General features: G+C 43.0%; 1 protein-coding gene across 1 annotated transcript in view; it reads left to right on the top strand.

The window, feature by feature from the left end:
• The window catches only part of LOC126526725 (uncharacterized), a 246,992-nt gene extending 234,335 nt beyond the window's left edge, over nucleotides 1-12,657 (top strand). The window contains exon 6 of the mRNA XM_050174584.3: nucleotides 7,769-12,657. The gene's annotated coding sequence lies outside the window, so the exon portion shown is untranslated. The remainder of the gene's footprint in view (nucleotides 1-7,768) is intronic.
• The last annotated feature ends 3,536 nt before the right edge of the window (nucleotides 12,658-16,193 follow it).

Genomic DNA, 16,193 nt, shown 5'->3' with positions numbered 1-16,193 from the left:
AGCCCATATGAATGCCTGCATCATCATCTTCCTAAATGCATGAGGGTAGCTTTTACAGTGGAGGAAAGATGCATTCTAGCTTCGCCGCCTTCTCAAACCCGTGCACCCTGCTAAGTACGCAGCCGCAAGAACGCAAAGCTTGTGCCATCAGTGGTAAGTAGCGCTCGCTTCATTACCGAGCCATATAAATGAACGGCACATTCGTGCGTCATTGTAGTCGTTTTGAAATCAAGTTGACCGTGTGAAGCTTGCATCTGGGACATGGTCTTTTAAAAATGTGAAATCAACGTAGTTCGCTGGGTGTGAAACGTCAACGGAGCGCGACGCTGAGCTGCAGTCTACTCAATGCATTGCAATCACAACTCAAACCCATGCACCCTACTAAGTACGCAACCGCGAGAACGCAAAGCTTGTGCCATCAGTGGTAAGTAGCGCTCGCTTCATTACCGAGCCATATAAATGAACGGCACATTCGTGCGTCATTGTAGTCGTTTTGAAATCAAGTTGACCGTGTGAAGCTTGCATCTGGGACATGGTCTTTTAAAAATGTGAAATCAACGTAGTTCGCTGGGTGTGAAACGTCAACGGAGCGCGACGCTGAGCTGCAGTCTACTCAATGCATTGCAATCACAACTCAAACCCATGCACCCTACTAAGTACGCAACCGCGAGAACGCAAAGCTTGTGCCATCACTGGTAAGTAGCCCTCGCTTCGCCACCGAGCCATATAAATGAATGGTACATTCGCGCGTTGTTGTGGTCGTTTAGAAATCGAGTTGACCGTGTGAAGCTTGCACGTAGGACATGGCCTGGAGAAAGTGAAATCAACGTAGTTCGCTGGGTGTGAAACGTCAACAGAGCACAACGCTGAGCTGTAGTCTATTCAAAACATTGCAATCACAACCGTTCAGGTGCGTAACTTCGAGAGTTCGATCACATCTCTTATCACAGAAGGTGAAACTCTTTTGTGATGACGTCATCGTCGTTCGAAAATGCGAATAAGTTAGTCATATTAGCTAGCACACCATTTTACCAGCAACATTTTACAGTGATCTCGAATCCACTGATCTACAGGGCAACAAGTAGCAGTAAGCCAGATGCCAAGCTTCATTGTCGCATTTTCAGGTCTTTGCATCACCATGAACACTGGTAAAATCACGAACATGTGCTTATGCTTTTACACCAGCCTGTGAAACATTGTGGTGATAAGCTGTTCATCTTCCACTGTAAAGGGTGCCTTTGTACATTTAGGAAGAAGTTGCAGCAGGAATACGGGCTGTTGCTGAAGTCCAACGAAGTTAAATAAGCTGTACGCTTGTAAACGCAAATGCCTGTTCACGCATTCAGTTACATAAGCTCATAGAATCTTGCCCTAGAATTCTGACATCGAATGCTGACATATTTCTGCTTGTTTCTTGGCACCTGCTAGAAAAAGTGCGTGAACCATGCCATGCACTGCTAATGCGTCTGGACCCACGAGCACATACTCGGACATTGATTGACATATTTAGGCGACGCTCACACCTACACCACCAAGCTCACTACATTGCACGTTCACACAGCATATTCAGCAAAACATTTCACAGTAGCTTTCTTGTCGAAGCGGAACCACACACTATAAAACAAGATGCCTTTGCACAGCAACACCGGGCAGAACATGCTGCCGTCTGCTGAGGTGCAACCACAAATGTGGCAACCTGCGCCGAGGCACCGCAGCGCCGCTTTGCGGCCGAGCTTCAGTGCGTACACCCATAGATTGCGTGCGTCCGCTGCACCGTTGAGTTCTGTAGTTTCATATTATGAGAGCGCACACAGCTTCAGCAACTGCACGAGACAACCCTGCCGTGTGATTTCAAATAGGTCTGACCAGAGTAACAATGCAGGCTTGTTAGTACACTATCTTTATCTGAGTTTTTCTTTACTACAAATAAGACCAGACACAAGAAGACACACATGGTGCCGTGTGTCCTGTGTGTGTGTTCTTGTGTCTGGTCCTCATTGCGCTTAAAAATAATCCTGGTCAAATAGGTTCCCCTGAAAACCTTTTCCTTGACACAAACCAGTTTCTCATAAACATAATGCTTTCTTGGAGTGTTATGTTTGGAGCTTAAGTAGGGGGGGGGGGGGGGGTAATAAAAAGTGCTTATAGTTGGAAGTGTTTGCTAAGCTCAGCTACACTGCATTGTTTCATTGACTTTTTGTAACAATTTGCACATCAGCTATTCTGAAATTCCTAAGTAAAAAAAGATATATGTCATCCGCTCGAAGCAGGGCAGGCTACATGTGGGACAGTAATAACCATTTACTCGTTTTAGCACAGCTTTTTCACATGTCAAGCTACATACAAATCTACAGTATATGCATATATGTATCACTAAATGAGTTTGGTGATGCAAAAGTGCAAGGCAAGAGATGTGATCCAAGCAGCAAAGTGGCAGACAATCACCCTGCGAATGTGGTATGTGGAGATATGAGTTGATGGACTTGGCTGTAGTCCCCAAGAATGAACCAGAGCTGTTAGAATGGGTCGTTGAGTTTGGCGCCTATCTCTTACATTGAAGCCATGCCAGCTCTAACAAGCTGGGCACCCTGAAAGCATGCGTCGCTGCTTGAGCCACAGTCAAATGCCCCCACAAGTGGTAGTTCCTGCAGTAAGGTCATAGCGGTACCCCACTCTTTCCTCCATTGCTGCAAGTAAATTGTGTCAAAGACCTGCCAAATTGTGAAAGTTCAGCCAAAAAGCCAGGGCAGGAACAGGCAGTTGATGAAAAATAGCCACACATCAGTGTACCACTACCTTCGCTTTGTGGGTGATCTCAAGGATTGTTGTGCACAGCCTGGGCACTGTGTTCGAAATAGTCTGTATGCACAATGAAACAACAAATAAGGAGGATAATAAGCTTTGAAGTTTTCAATCTGTATTGGACCCGCATCTTCAGCTCTGCTGCAGTGCCACAGCTTGTCACATAACAAACAGAAGCAGTTTCTCCGTCATTGTACACTTTCCATCCACTTAGGGGCTAGTGAGTTGGAAGATCTCCCTGACACATCCTTGATGAGATGCATGCAGGTTAGAAGCAGATTGTGAAGAAAAAAAAATTATCCGACGCACCTAGACCTGTTGTACTGCTCAGCCTGCACTGTACAAGCGACGTATGGGCATCCTCATTCCACCCGTCAACCATTTTGAAGGTGCAGAAAAAGTGTGTATGCAAAGCTTGGTGCGTTACGAGATGAACCACCTTGGGAAGTAGTGATTCACTGAAAAGACGACTTGTGCCCAAAAGTTAAGCATTGCTGAACCAAAGCCAGTGTAACATTTAACTGTCGTTTTCATTGTGCGCACCATCTTGGGCAAATTTGCATCACAGTATTCGTATGTCTCTTTATGTGGAATAATCAAATTATTCAACTTACTATTTACCTATTTGTGTTGGCTGCTGGGGGATTGTAAGTCACCGTCCTTTTATGCATTGCTCCAGTGCCACGCAAGCTTCCTTGCTAACAGCTTGCTGGGGAAACATGCAATCACATGCAATTAGCTATGCAGGAATGCTGAACTGTGTCAATACCAACATTATATACTTGCAATTTTCTATGTGTTCAGAATGTGCAGCAGCAATAGCTTATCCCACTTTGCATGGTGGTGTTTTGACCAATAAGTAGCGGTTCCCTCGTAGGCTTCAGGGATGCAGGCCCCTTACATCACCGGCCACTATTTCCCATCAACTGACTTTTCGCAGGCTATACCAAGGGGTATTTACCTTCACAGACAGCTCTTACTGCAAGAACTTTCCACACCCAGCAGCGTCATCAAATCAGCCGATAAATGTTTTTGAGCGCAGGTCTTAGGCGCCCGTTCGTGCGGCAAGCATCAGCATTAACCGAGCGAACGAGCACAGCGAAAGATGAGAGTGAACATTGTCTGAGTCTGTCGACGGTGGCTTCTGTGAATCGTGTCCATGCATCACAGACGCGTTGGTCCCACACGGTTCCTCTCACGGTGTCCTAATTAGCTATGCAGTCAGGCCACACTTTGCTCCATTTGCGTTTTTGTTCCATTTTGCTCCATTTGAGCCAGCGGTTCCTCTCACGGTGTCCTAATTAGCCATGCAGTCAGGCCACACTTTGCTCGATTTGCACTTTTGTTCCATTTTGCTCCATTTGAGCCAGCGGTTCCTCTCACGGTGTCCTAATTAGCCATGCAGTCAGGCCACACTTTGCTCCATTTGCACTTTTGTTCCATTTTGCTCCATTTGAGCCAGCAGTTCCTCTCACGGTGTCCTAATTAGCCATGCAGTCAGGCCACACTTTGCTCCATTTGCACTTTTGTTCCATTTTGCTCCATTTGAGCCAGCGGTTCCTCTCACGGTGTCCTAATTAGCCATGCAGTCAGGCCACACTTTGCTCCATTTGCGCTTTTGTTCCATTTTGCTCCATTTGAGCCAACGGTTCCTCTCACGGTGTCCTAATTAGCCATGCAGTCAGGCCACACTTTGCTCCATTTGCACTTTTGTTCCATTTTGCTCCATTTGAGCCACACGGTTCCTCTCACGGTCTCCTAATTAGCCATGCAGTCAGGCCACACTTTGCTACATTTGAGCTTTTGCTCCATTTGAGCCACACGGTTCCTCTCACGGTCTCCTAATTAGCCATGCAGTCAGGCCACACTTTGCTACATTTGAGCTTTTGCTCCATTTTGCTCCATTTGAGCCACATGGTTCCTCACACGGTCTCCTAATTAGCCATGCAGTCAGGCCACACTTTGTTCCATTTGAGCTTTTGCTCCATTTTGCTCCATTTGAGCCACACGGTTCCTCTCATGGTCTCCTAATTAGCCATGCAGTCAGGCCACACTTTGCTCCATTTGAGCTTTTGCTCCATTTTGCTCCATTTGAGCCACATGGTTCCTCACACGGTCTCCTAATTAGCCATGCAGTCAGGCCACACTTTGCTCCATTTGAGCTTTTGCTCCATTTTGCTTCATTTGAGCCACATGGTTCCTCACACGGTCTCCCAATTAGCCATGCAGTCAGGCCACACTTTGCTCCATTTGAGCCACACAGTTCCTCTCACGGTCTCCTAATTAACCATGCAGTCAGGCCACACTTTGCTCCATTTGAGCTTGCAAGAACTGCAGGAATAGTGTCTATGCAAGAAGTGTGTCTAGACGGTAATAACTTGGTCTTCTTGCATTTTGAATGGTCTGTTCAAATTTGGAAGCTGTAAAGTAGCTGCAAGATGTGCACCTTAGCTCTGTGCCCTGTGGAATAAGTTCACGACAAAAAGCATTATGCTTAGAAAATGCTGCAGACTCATAATGTGTTGTGGGATTGGATGTTCAGCTTCAAGCCTCGCACTGAGAGATGCAATTTATCAACTGCAAAGCCAAGCGAATCAACTCACTTGCTAGGTCTTTTATAAAGTGCACATGATGTTCCTCAAAAGGATGCAAGAAGATAACATCTTCCGTGTATGCTATATTGGACATAGTCATGCATAATATCTATTAATTGCTAAAACGGAAAGTTCTCGAGACCAAATATGATGCATGGGGACATATATACAAACCTTCAAATCTCCGAATATGGCAAATCAGTTCTGCAGAAGTCCGCTAGGTGGAGCAAAGTACACAAAAGGGAAAAATTGGCATCCACCCACATTGTAGCATGAAGCTACAAAGGAAACGCATACTAATTTCTCAGGAAGAAATCCTCCCAATTCAAGAAGAATTTGTCCTGGTCCGAGACTCGAACCCGGGACCAATGCCTTTCCGGGTCCTAATATCTGAGCTAACCAGGAAGCTTGTCGATTGCAGAGCGAGGGCAAAGTAATCGACAACTCGAGGCACTGGGACACTGAATACGGTAAATCAATTCTGTGGAAGCCTGCAAGGTGGAGGAAACCTTGCAGGATTCCGTAGAACTGATTTGCCATATTCTGTGTCGCAATGCTTCGAGATGTCCATTCGCCCTCATTCTGTGATATGCTGATCCCTGGTTAGCTCCAGAAACAGCCCCAGAAAGGGTTTGTTGCCGCATTCGAATCCCGGACCAGGATGAATTTTTCCTTAACTGCAAAGCATTCTTTCTGAGAAACCTGTGTGGGTTTCCTTTCTAGCTTCGTGCTACAATTCACGTGGATGCCAATTTTCCCCTTCAGAGCTTCTAAGAACACATTTAGGAATGCCTACTGGGCCCATTTTTATTCACAGAAACACACAATGGTGAAGCATACTGAGTACATGTGCATTTCCAAGAAATGTGACTGGCGCAGCTGCAGAAAGAGGGTTGATGTCTCACTTTGACTTTATTAAGATGACGGTAATTCCCACGCAGTTAGGCTGTACAGTCCTTTGGTGCCAGCAGAATTGATGAGGCCCATGCACATTGCAATGGGCAGACAGCAACTATGTTCATCATCCTCAGAAGTGCCGAATTCATGAGCACTTGCTTGTTGGCACTTAGTAGTCTCAGGTTGCTTCTCCAAGGTTCAGTGTTTCTTGTATAAATGCAATGGTGCAGCATGGCTGTTTGCCCCAATTTTTCCATAAGCACCTCAGTGAAGGGTTCCAATACCTTTGCAAGCTCTCATTTCTGAGGAGCACTGCAAGGACTCTCCAGCAGCGCTTCTTGAATATTTTCCAGCAGTGATGAAGGTATTGCTTTTACTGCCAGGACACTCATAGTCTCTGCATAGCCGCTCCAACTAAATGTATCAACTCAGCAACTCAGCTTGTGTGTCAAATGTGAAGCTACCTCTTGCCATGTCAAGTGCTAAACTTTCATGTGTGATAGTCTCCGTCAAAAATGATTGGCATTGCCTAACTAGGGCACTAAGTGAAACACTAATGTTTCTTTGGCTTGTGACTAACACCTACAAATGCACAGTGCCATTTCGAGTCATAAAGTGTCTCTTTCTTTTCAACATAGTATGTTAGTCCCCCGGGTAAGAACACACGACGACGGACAACAAGGCTTACTCATAACTGGAAGATTTGGTTATGAAGCGCACAAACGGTTACAAAATATCTTTAGCCAAGTCAAACTTGTGCAAAAGAAACAGAGAGAAAATGGCAGAAATGCAGACAGCAATATGATTAACATGCCTTTTAAAAGTTCAGTCTCAGTAGACTGTGCAATTGAAGATCGGACCCAATCGTATGAATTCTTAAGATAGCGATATGCTCCCATAATTTCGTGCATAACCAGGCTATGAGCCACGACTGCGCACCTGCAGTGTTAAACAACGGTAAGCAGCAATTTTTCAAAGGTGAAATAATAGGTGAAATAATAAGGGTGAAAAAGGTGTGAAAACATGCCCCCAAATGTCAGATTTCTTTTTACCTCTGTACTGTCAACAAGTTAAAAAACATTTATTGTATCATTAGAAGTTTGGAGGTTCCTTTTCAATTTTTTTTAATGAGATATTCTTTTGCAATGGTTTTTCAGCATCTGTGTAGTTCCTAGAAAACTTGCCATTTGCATGAAGAACATTTTCATTAAAAAAGCCTTTTCAAACAATTTGGCTTGGGATGAGAAAAATGAGTTGTGAAACACATTCTAGTTGCACTCCAGTGGCAGAAAATATTTCGTGTCCGAGCACAACCTTTGGAATAAAATTAAGAATGCATATGAAATAAAATAAAATAAATAAATAAAATGCAATTTAGCTCTTTAATTCACCATTCTGCTTACTACAGTAAGTGGAAACCATTACTGCTGAAACTGCTGTCTTTAACATATGTTTCTTTTGTTTGTTTTTTGCAGATATGCCATGACTTTCTGCAGACTCCTGGCTACTCCTTATGGAGACTGCATGAACAGGGCATCTAAGACTGTCTCCAAGCTCTCTCCTGTTTGATCTGCCAGTCAACCTTCGAGCATCCAGATTCCTGAGCTGACAGCCTTGTGAATATGTGCATAGGGACAGTCATGAGAGACACACCAAGTGCAGAAAACAGACTGCTACTTGTGCGAGGTGAATCAGCCTATCCTGTTGAATGTGTGTGCCTGTGTATAGAGCATGTCTGTCACTTGAAATGTTGTGTGGGTGTAGATATGCACATTGCGTCACTGTTTACCCCCGAGTGCTTGCTTGTTATCCAATGTTGCCATGTTGCCAGCGCACTGCTGGGCAGATGATGGGTGAATGGTATCACATGTCTTGTTTCCAAGCACTTCTGTTTGACGGAAAAGGGTTGTGGTTGGTTGAAGTGCTTCAACCTCCGAAGATTGAGTTTAGTTTTACTGCTGTGTTTAGGCCCATTAGATATCTACCTATAGCAAAAAGTTAGTGTTATATGAAGCTCATCATTGTTTGGTCACATATATTCTGCACTGGATGTGCACTGTCAAGAGTGTTCCTACTATGTGAACTGGTGCGAAATTGTGCAATATTCATTTATAGCTAATATAAGATGGTCGTACACTACATAAATGGTGTTTTCTCAGAAACAGGTTATATAGTCATCAAAATTGGCACCTTCAACACAAACACAAACTTCCGTGTACACTTTATAAGCCTATGATCACCAAACATTTCCTACCATATCAAAAAAATGTGTGATTCTCACCATGTTTTATGTGTTGCTTTTGGTTTAAGTGGCTGCATCTTCAGAATGAAATTGTTAGAGTATTTCTTACCTCTTGGCTGCTGTGGCTTTTAGGTACACAGTAGGAGCTAAATTTCTAAAAAAGTATTAATTTACAATGCTAAATTTTGTTGCATTACTTCACATCATGGTTGTATTGGCCATTGTAATACGTATTCACAGGCTTGGTTTCCAGAGTATGAGGAAATTTTTCGCATGGCTAAGTTAACTGTTTGGGTTCTTGCAATGTGGATGCTCTTGTGACTGCATTTGTGCTTGTGAATATAGTTGTACATACATAACATCTGCGTCATCTGATCATTCTGCTGTAAACTGTTGAAAGCAGTTCTTGGGAACAATTTGTTATTGGATGAAGAAGCACATGCTGGTTACTGTGCGTAGCATCATGTGGTCTGATTTTTTTGCTTTAAGACCAGGAAATGTTTGTGATTGAGCGTAGTTAAATATTAGTTTGGGCAGCTTCACTTTTCTAAGTGCATTGGATACCCTAATAAATGTTTTTATTTTTCATTTGTTTTTACACTTTCTATGTACTGTTAGTTCTTGAAGGCCTTAATCTTCTGCTAACAAGTGAATGCTGAAAATACCGGGTGTTTTTTTAGACCGTACATAATTTATAAAAATTGTAGGTGGCAGATAGCATAATTCTAGTCATTGAGATGGATTACTCAAAGAGGCGGACATTACTTCTACGATAAATTGAAATGCATAATTGACTAAATCACAAACAATTACAAATTGACTTTTTAATTAGTTACTATGCAGCACATATTGCAAGTCATGAATTGCAGCTGGTAAGTTTGCATGGCATATTCACTTGGAATTAATCTTGAGGATGACACTAATTTCAAAATATTCCTTCTAAAGTGTGTTATGAAATACATGGGTGGTCCAGTTACTTTTGTGCTTTAATGCATAAAGCGGCGGTTGGTTACCTTAAAAAAAAGTAAGTGCAACATTAGTGCATTTCTAGTACAAGTTTTATGGCACACATCTCGAAAACCGTGCAATCCTTAATTCGTTCTAAGTGGGCATGCATTGCAAACTCACCAGCCTCAATAAGTACATTGCAGTATGTGCTGTAAAGTAATTCATCAAACAGTTTTAGTGAATTTTTTTCAATTAGTCGATTATGCATTTTGATTTCTGTACAAGTAATGTCTGCCACTTTGAGTAATTCTGCTCAAGGATTAAAATCACATTACCTGGCACAAGCAATACTTAAAGATTCTGCATGGTCTAGAAAACACGCCCCGTATGAATATAATTGAAAACAAAAATAAAAAGTAAGGCTTTCTGACACATGCAGATTACAGATATCTTTATGGCATCTTTTTAGAAATGTTCTCATCCTTGCACACACTGTATCAACGTATATGAAGCTCAACTTTAGCGTTGCGTTTAGGTGCTGTAGTTTTCATTCAGAAGTTTATTCGTTGGCATTTTTTTCTATTATCTGCAAGAAGCAACTGTCCTAATCTGTACTGCACCTGCTCACATTTTTTTTTTCCATCAGTTGTGATGGTAATGAGTAAACTTTAAGGTTTCAGCTTCTTTCTTAAGCCTACCTGAAACGTATGATGCTTTGCATTTATGTTGATGCATGCTGTGCCTGCATGTCAAAGACCTGACATGTCTACTTACGTTGCACTGTCATAAGAACAAAAACAGCTTTTTCGATCATTTCTTTTTTTCACTTTATGGTAGAGGCATGCTCTTTGGTCAACAACCTGTTGTGGAATTATATCGCAGGAAGCGTCGCTTGCCTTCTTGTTCTGGCAGTGCAGCTTGTGTTCTTGGTGCCATACTAGAAAGCAGGGCCGGTGTAATGCGAGGATTTTTTGCTTTATTTCATTCCTTTATCATCTGTCACTCAGGACTGGCTGATCCTGGTGAAAACATAGGCAGAATGTTCAGACCACTGACAAAACACGAAAAGTAAAAGAATTGGAATAGAATTATTACATCATCCTGGCTCACATTGAATCTTGCACCCATTTGTTTCCTAGTGCCATCACCTGGCTGGTCCAATGCTCAGTTTATGCTCTTTCTCTGCTCAAATAAATTGGCAAGCACCGGTTTGCTCATGTACAGTGAAGGGCTTTTATTTTGGTAATTGTAATTGAAACGAACTGGTACTTCTCGGCAGGAGGCTGAGCTGGCCTATTCATTGGCCAATGCAGGGTCTTAGACAAAATATCTTGTGCTATTGGAATCAAGTGTGTAAAAAAATGATATCTAAAATGCTGTTTGGAGCACCTTTAGAAATGCTGTTTGTGATAAGATTCATGTGAGGCCTTGGATCAAACAGGGAAGAGTTATTTAAGGTTTGTGTGTAGTGTTATAGGAAATCAGTGAAACAACTGGTGGAATTGTACCGCCAGCAAACAAACATTGCTTATAGCTGGCTGAAATCTTTTGCATCAGTGCAGTTTTGTTACTGGTGCTTCCCTGTCATGAGCATTCATTTGCTTGCGTGAAAGGCCCGTGTGTTGTTTTATACGCATTTTCTAGGCAGGCCAAAACAACAAAGCACCAGATTACACTGTAGCTGAACCAGTTAGCTTTGTATTATTTACTCAGTCTGCTGTTAAAAATGAGCTGAAAACAGGATTATGGCTACAGATTTTATATAGGTCCTGGTATTTCAATTACAAAAGTTCTAATGCACGTACGTTTTCATTTTCTTGTATAGCTTTGGGATCAAAAAAGATTTTGTTTTGCCAAAAGTTGTATATGTAAGCCCAATGAGCCTTGTATATGTCCTCACCTATTTGTGCAGAGCGAGAAATTCACACCTTAATCTTTTAGAAGCTTGAGGACATGTCTTCTTGTGTTTAGCACTAAAGGAAAGTTAAATTGCAAGCAAGGCTAGGCTGGGATTTTAGACTTTGCTGATGTGGTATAGTCACTCAGCAAATAAACATGACGCAGTAGTAATTGTTTATTTTGTTGTGACACACTTCCATATTCTTTTTTTTCATAAAAACATATCACAAACTCTATAAGCTTGCTTGCACATGTGAAGACACCTAACTTGAATTGTGTGTTGTCGCTTGCGTGCAACTAGTCATTCATTTTTTGCTGAAGCATTCTTTGGTTGATTGCAGTGTTGTGTTGAACAAAAATGATCAACAGAGTGCTCTACTGAAACGTCTGTTGCCATTAATGTAGCATATTACTTGTCTTGTAGATTATATTGTGTGTAATTATTGTTTTCCTTTAGCTGTATTGTACAAGCTTTGTCGGTGTTCCTTTGCAAACTTTGGTCTTCAGGATATATTATGATACAGAAAGTGACCTAGGTAACTTTGACATAACTGGCAGATGAAGCAAAAACACTCGTTATAAAGCTTGCACATGATCTACCAAATAACATTGAAGTCACTTCCGTGAATATATGCTTCCACCATAACCTTAGTATAAAATTTATTCACTAAACAAGAACTGTACCACATCCACATTCTAAGTGACTGTTTGCTGCATATCGAAATTCTGGTTCAGTACTTTATTGATGCCAGAAGTTTTGTAAATAGTAGCACTTGTCTCTATTATTTGATGTTTGAAAAACCTAGTTCTTTAACAATAATTGATTTTTTGATGGCGTCGCAGTAATCAAGGTGCAGATTGGCATGTCTCAAAGCATAATGTTGCAATCATCTGCACTACACTTCACACACCGGCATCAACACACTGTAGAAAGAAAGGAAGGAGCCTTTGGGATCATCAGTATTTCTTTTCCATGTGAGAGGCAATTTGTGTGGAAAGGGAAATGTCCAGTGCATGTGGTTCAGTGAACAGAAAGTGAAGCAAGAACATTAAGAGTGAATGCGTCCTTGCGTCTGTGTGTATAAATAAAAATTGCGTATGGCCACACTGCTGTTCTCCTGTGAATACAAGATATATATATATACATATATATATATATATATATAAGAACACATATATATTTTACTGTACCATACAGCTGTTCTATGACAACGGATGATATTGTGGCCGTATTCAGTGTTGGAACGGCAGAATAAAATGTTTGACCAAAGCTGCGCCGTCTTGTGAGCACTTTCATTCTCTCTGCAACAGTATTTAGCCTACAGGGCGAACGAGTTTCTGGATTTAAGAGTGTGCTGGCACTTTGCTTACTTGGTGAAATTAAAGGAGCAGTGGCATATTTTTGAAAATTCCGAAACTCTACTGCATGCATCTTCCGTATTAAGGATAGAACTTAGCAAGTGTTTAAATTGGGGGAAACTTGAAAGATGTTTTGCTTTCATTTTACCGGACACGGCATCACCAAAATCATTGTGACAGCAAAATTTGATGTGTGGCAGTAATTGATATGTACGATGTTGCTACGCAAACACCGCACATGTTTCTTGTGTGTTGGGAGGAGGCAGCTTTTGTGTGTCAGGAGGAGGCAGAATGGGTTCCCCAGCATGTGGGAAAAAGCAATTGTCATTTTTACACAAATATGAATTGACAGAGTTGAGTGTTATACAGCTACGGTGGGCACACAAATGAAAGCAACCATATTAGAAAGTGGTGTCGTCCAATCCAGCATTTGCTTTTATAGACGTCTATACTGAATACCGTTGAAAACGCTGGAAGTATAAAACGTATAAGAGCACGAACTTTGGTTTTTTTATTTTAAGCGCAAAATTTCGTGGTGACAACTGAATCATCATCGGCTTTTAAAGCGAAGCTTTCTTTGTGAACCCTCCCGGACTTTTTTGACCGTGGCTGCTACTGTATTGCTGATTAACTTGTACATTCGAAAGTCGCCGCCCAAGCACTCTGTACAGATGGTTAACCAGTGAAGCTGAAACATGCGGCTCCGGTGTTTGTCACTGGGTTAATCCTGACGGTTCATTAAACGACGGCTTGGTAGGCTGCTGGATCCTCGGTACGCAGTTGCTACTTGCGCTCAGCTGCACGAGCCTGTTCTTGTGCCCGGGCTGCAGCATTGGCTCGGCGTAGACAAGCTCGTTCCTGGTTCTGCTCGCGACGCTGCTGATTGAAAGCTGCCTGCATCTCAGGAGAACGCATGAGCATGGCCTACCGATTTCGGAGCTGGACAGAAACTGTTGTGTGCGCATTCAGCTGCGACAGAGAGCAATGGCGCTACTGGCGCAGTCAATCGTGCGCCTTTTTTTTTCCGCGCATGCGTTTGGGGTTGTGCCAGAGAAGTTTTCAGAGTTCAGGTGACAGACGGACGGACGGACGAATCGGCTAGCCAAACACAACTTCGATGCAAAAAATTAAATTGTGTGCCCTACGATAGGATTGAACGTTTGTCCCTATGCATGGCCGCCCAATGTTCTAACCATTAGGCCACAATCATTTTACAGCGGAAGCTGTTATGGGCTCATTCCAATAGTTGTTTCAGTTGGCGATGGTGTCCGATGCCACAGGTGTTCGTAGCAGCTATCACTGGGAATGAGAAAAGAAATACCTGGTTCCCGCCAGAATTGAACCCACACCTGCTGCGTGGTAGTGAGCTATTCTACCACTGAGGCACGCCAGCGCTTGCTATTATTTATTTACAATACCTACAGTGCCCAAACGGGCATTATTGTAGGGGGGAGTACAGAAAAGTGGGAATCAGAATAATTCCATTCATACATAAAAAAAAAGTTTCCAGACACCACGAACACTAACAGGTCAACACTCTTCGTTACACATATAGATAAAAATACAAGAATAGGATACTATACATATTAATATGCAAGCTCTGCAGGACATAAGAACAGACATCAAAAACCAAAGTGAAGGAAAAGACCAAGCTGCACCAAACGGCTTGATGACAAAACAGTGCATCAGAAGTTGAACATTGAACGTTGCAGGTGAGTATAGAAAGATGAGGGAGAAGAAGTAACAATGTCATCTGGTAAATCATTTTAGTCGTGAATTGTTTTCAGACAGAAAGTATACTTAGAAATATTCACCCTGCACCTGTATTCCCGGATTTTCATTGCATGATCAATTAGATGAGACAAATAAATTGGTGGCTTAATGTACATGTCCTTGTCAATACTGGTTCTGCCGTGGAATGTGTTATAGAAAAGACACAATCTGAGATATTTCCTCCTGTTTTCAAGTGGTGGCCAACGCAGATGATTCCGAATTGTGGTAGTGCTTTTCCTGAAGTCATAGTTGCCAGAAACAAAGTGGGCAGCACGTTTGTGCACACGCTCAAGCTCATGTTTTGCTTTGTGTGAAGATCCCGTGCAGAACAGCCATATTCTAAAATTGGACGGACAGCACCGATAGGTTTGATATAATTCTTTGAGTGCAAGAGGGGCTTGCCCGTAATTCCTTCTGATAAAGTTGAGTGCACAGCTGGCTTTGGCTGATAAGTACCGAACATGTGTGTTCCATGAAAGGTCATTGGCAAACATAACTCCCAGATACCTATAACCTGGAACCACCACCTAGGAAATAGTTATTGATTTTAGGATGTCTTTCTTTTTTCGTGAACATGATTGTGTTGCATTTTGAAAGATTGAGGGCCATTTTCCAATTCTGACGGGAAGAAAAAATGTAATCAAGATCCTTTTGCAGCAGCTTCGAATCTGTTTCACAAAGGATACTGCAGTAGACACAGCAGTCGTCTGCATACAACCTGATTGAACTGGAAACATGTATTGGAAGGTCATTGATATAGATTAAAAAGAGAAGCGGCCCTAATACGCACCCTTGCTGGACACTTGATAACACTGGTGCTTCTGATGAATTCGCTCCATCCAGCACTTCGCGCTGCTTTCATTCGCTTAGATATGCCGTTATCCATGTCAGCAACTTAGTCGTTATGTTAAGGGCAGATAACTTCTGTATTAAGAGATTATGTGATGCAGAATCAAAGGCTTTTCTGAAGTCTAAAAATATACAATCCATTTGATTACCACTGTTTAGCGATTCCGAAATATCGTGAGTAAATTCAATTAATTGTGTGCCGCATGAAAAACCACTTCTGGACAGCTCCTGCAGCTTACGCTGCGACTGTACTGCATATACCCCGCAGGCCTGTCACCTTTATTTAGAGCGCAGCTCGTTTGTGCCCGTTCCTGCGTTTCGCGTCGCCGTCGTGCCTCGCCGTCGGCCTCATCATAACCAAGGTCACCATCCACACGCTGCTCTAGCTGCGTGCGCTCCTGCTGCCGCTCTCGCGATCAGCGTGAGTCTTGCTCTCCCATTGTCCTCCAAAGCAGGATTACGTGTTCTCGTCTTGTTCTCGCCCCCCTTTCATGCAGCGCCGCTGCGGTGACTTTCGCCACTACCATCCACTCTGCCCTCGCCGTCCCTCTCCCGCTGTCGCGGCACTGCCGCGGTGCCAGTGGCAGGCGCTCCTTGCCGCATCGGGCGTGATCCACGGCTCTCCGCTTCTCCGTCTCCACGTCGCGAGACTGTACGGCTCCCAGCCGTGTCTCGCTTCCCCGTTTGCGGGGTGCGTTCCTCTGTGGCATTTGTCACCTCTGGCAGTGCTTGCGCCTGGCTGTCCTTTCCCGCCTCCACTCTTACCCTATACCTTCCTTACCTGGCACAGTGCCGTTGGGGCGACTCAAAAGACAGTGTTCCGTCCCCTT

The sequence above is a fragment of the Dermacentor andersoni genome, chromosome 8 (assembly GCF_023375885.2).
Source record: "Dermacentor andersoni chromosome 8, qqDerAnde1_hic_scaffold, whole genome shotgun sequence".
NCBI classification, from domain to species: Eukaryota; Metazoa; Arthropoda; class Arachnida; order Ixodida; family Ixodidae; genus Dermacentor; species Dermacentor andersoni.
This window is presented reverse-complemented; position numbering and strand designations above follow the sequence as displayed.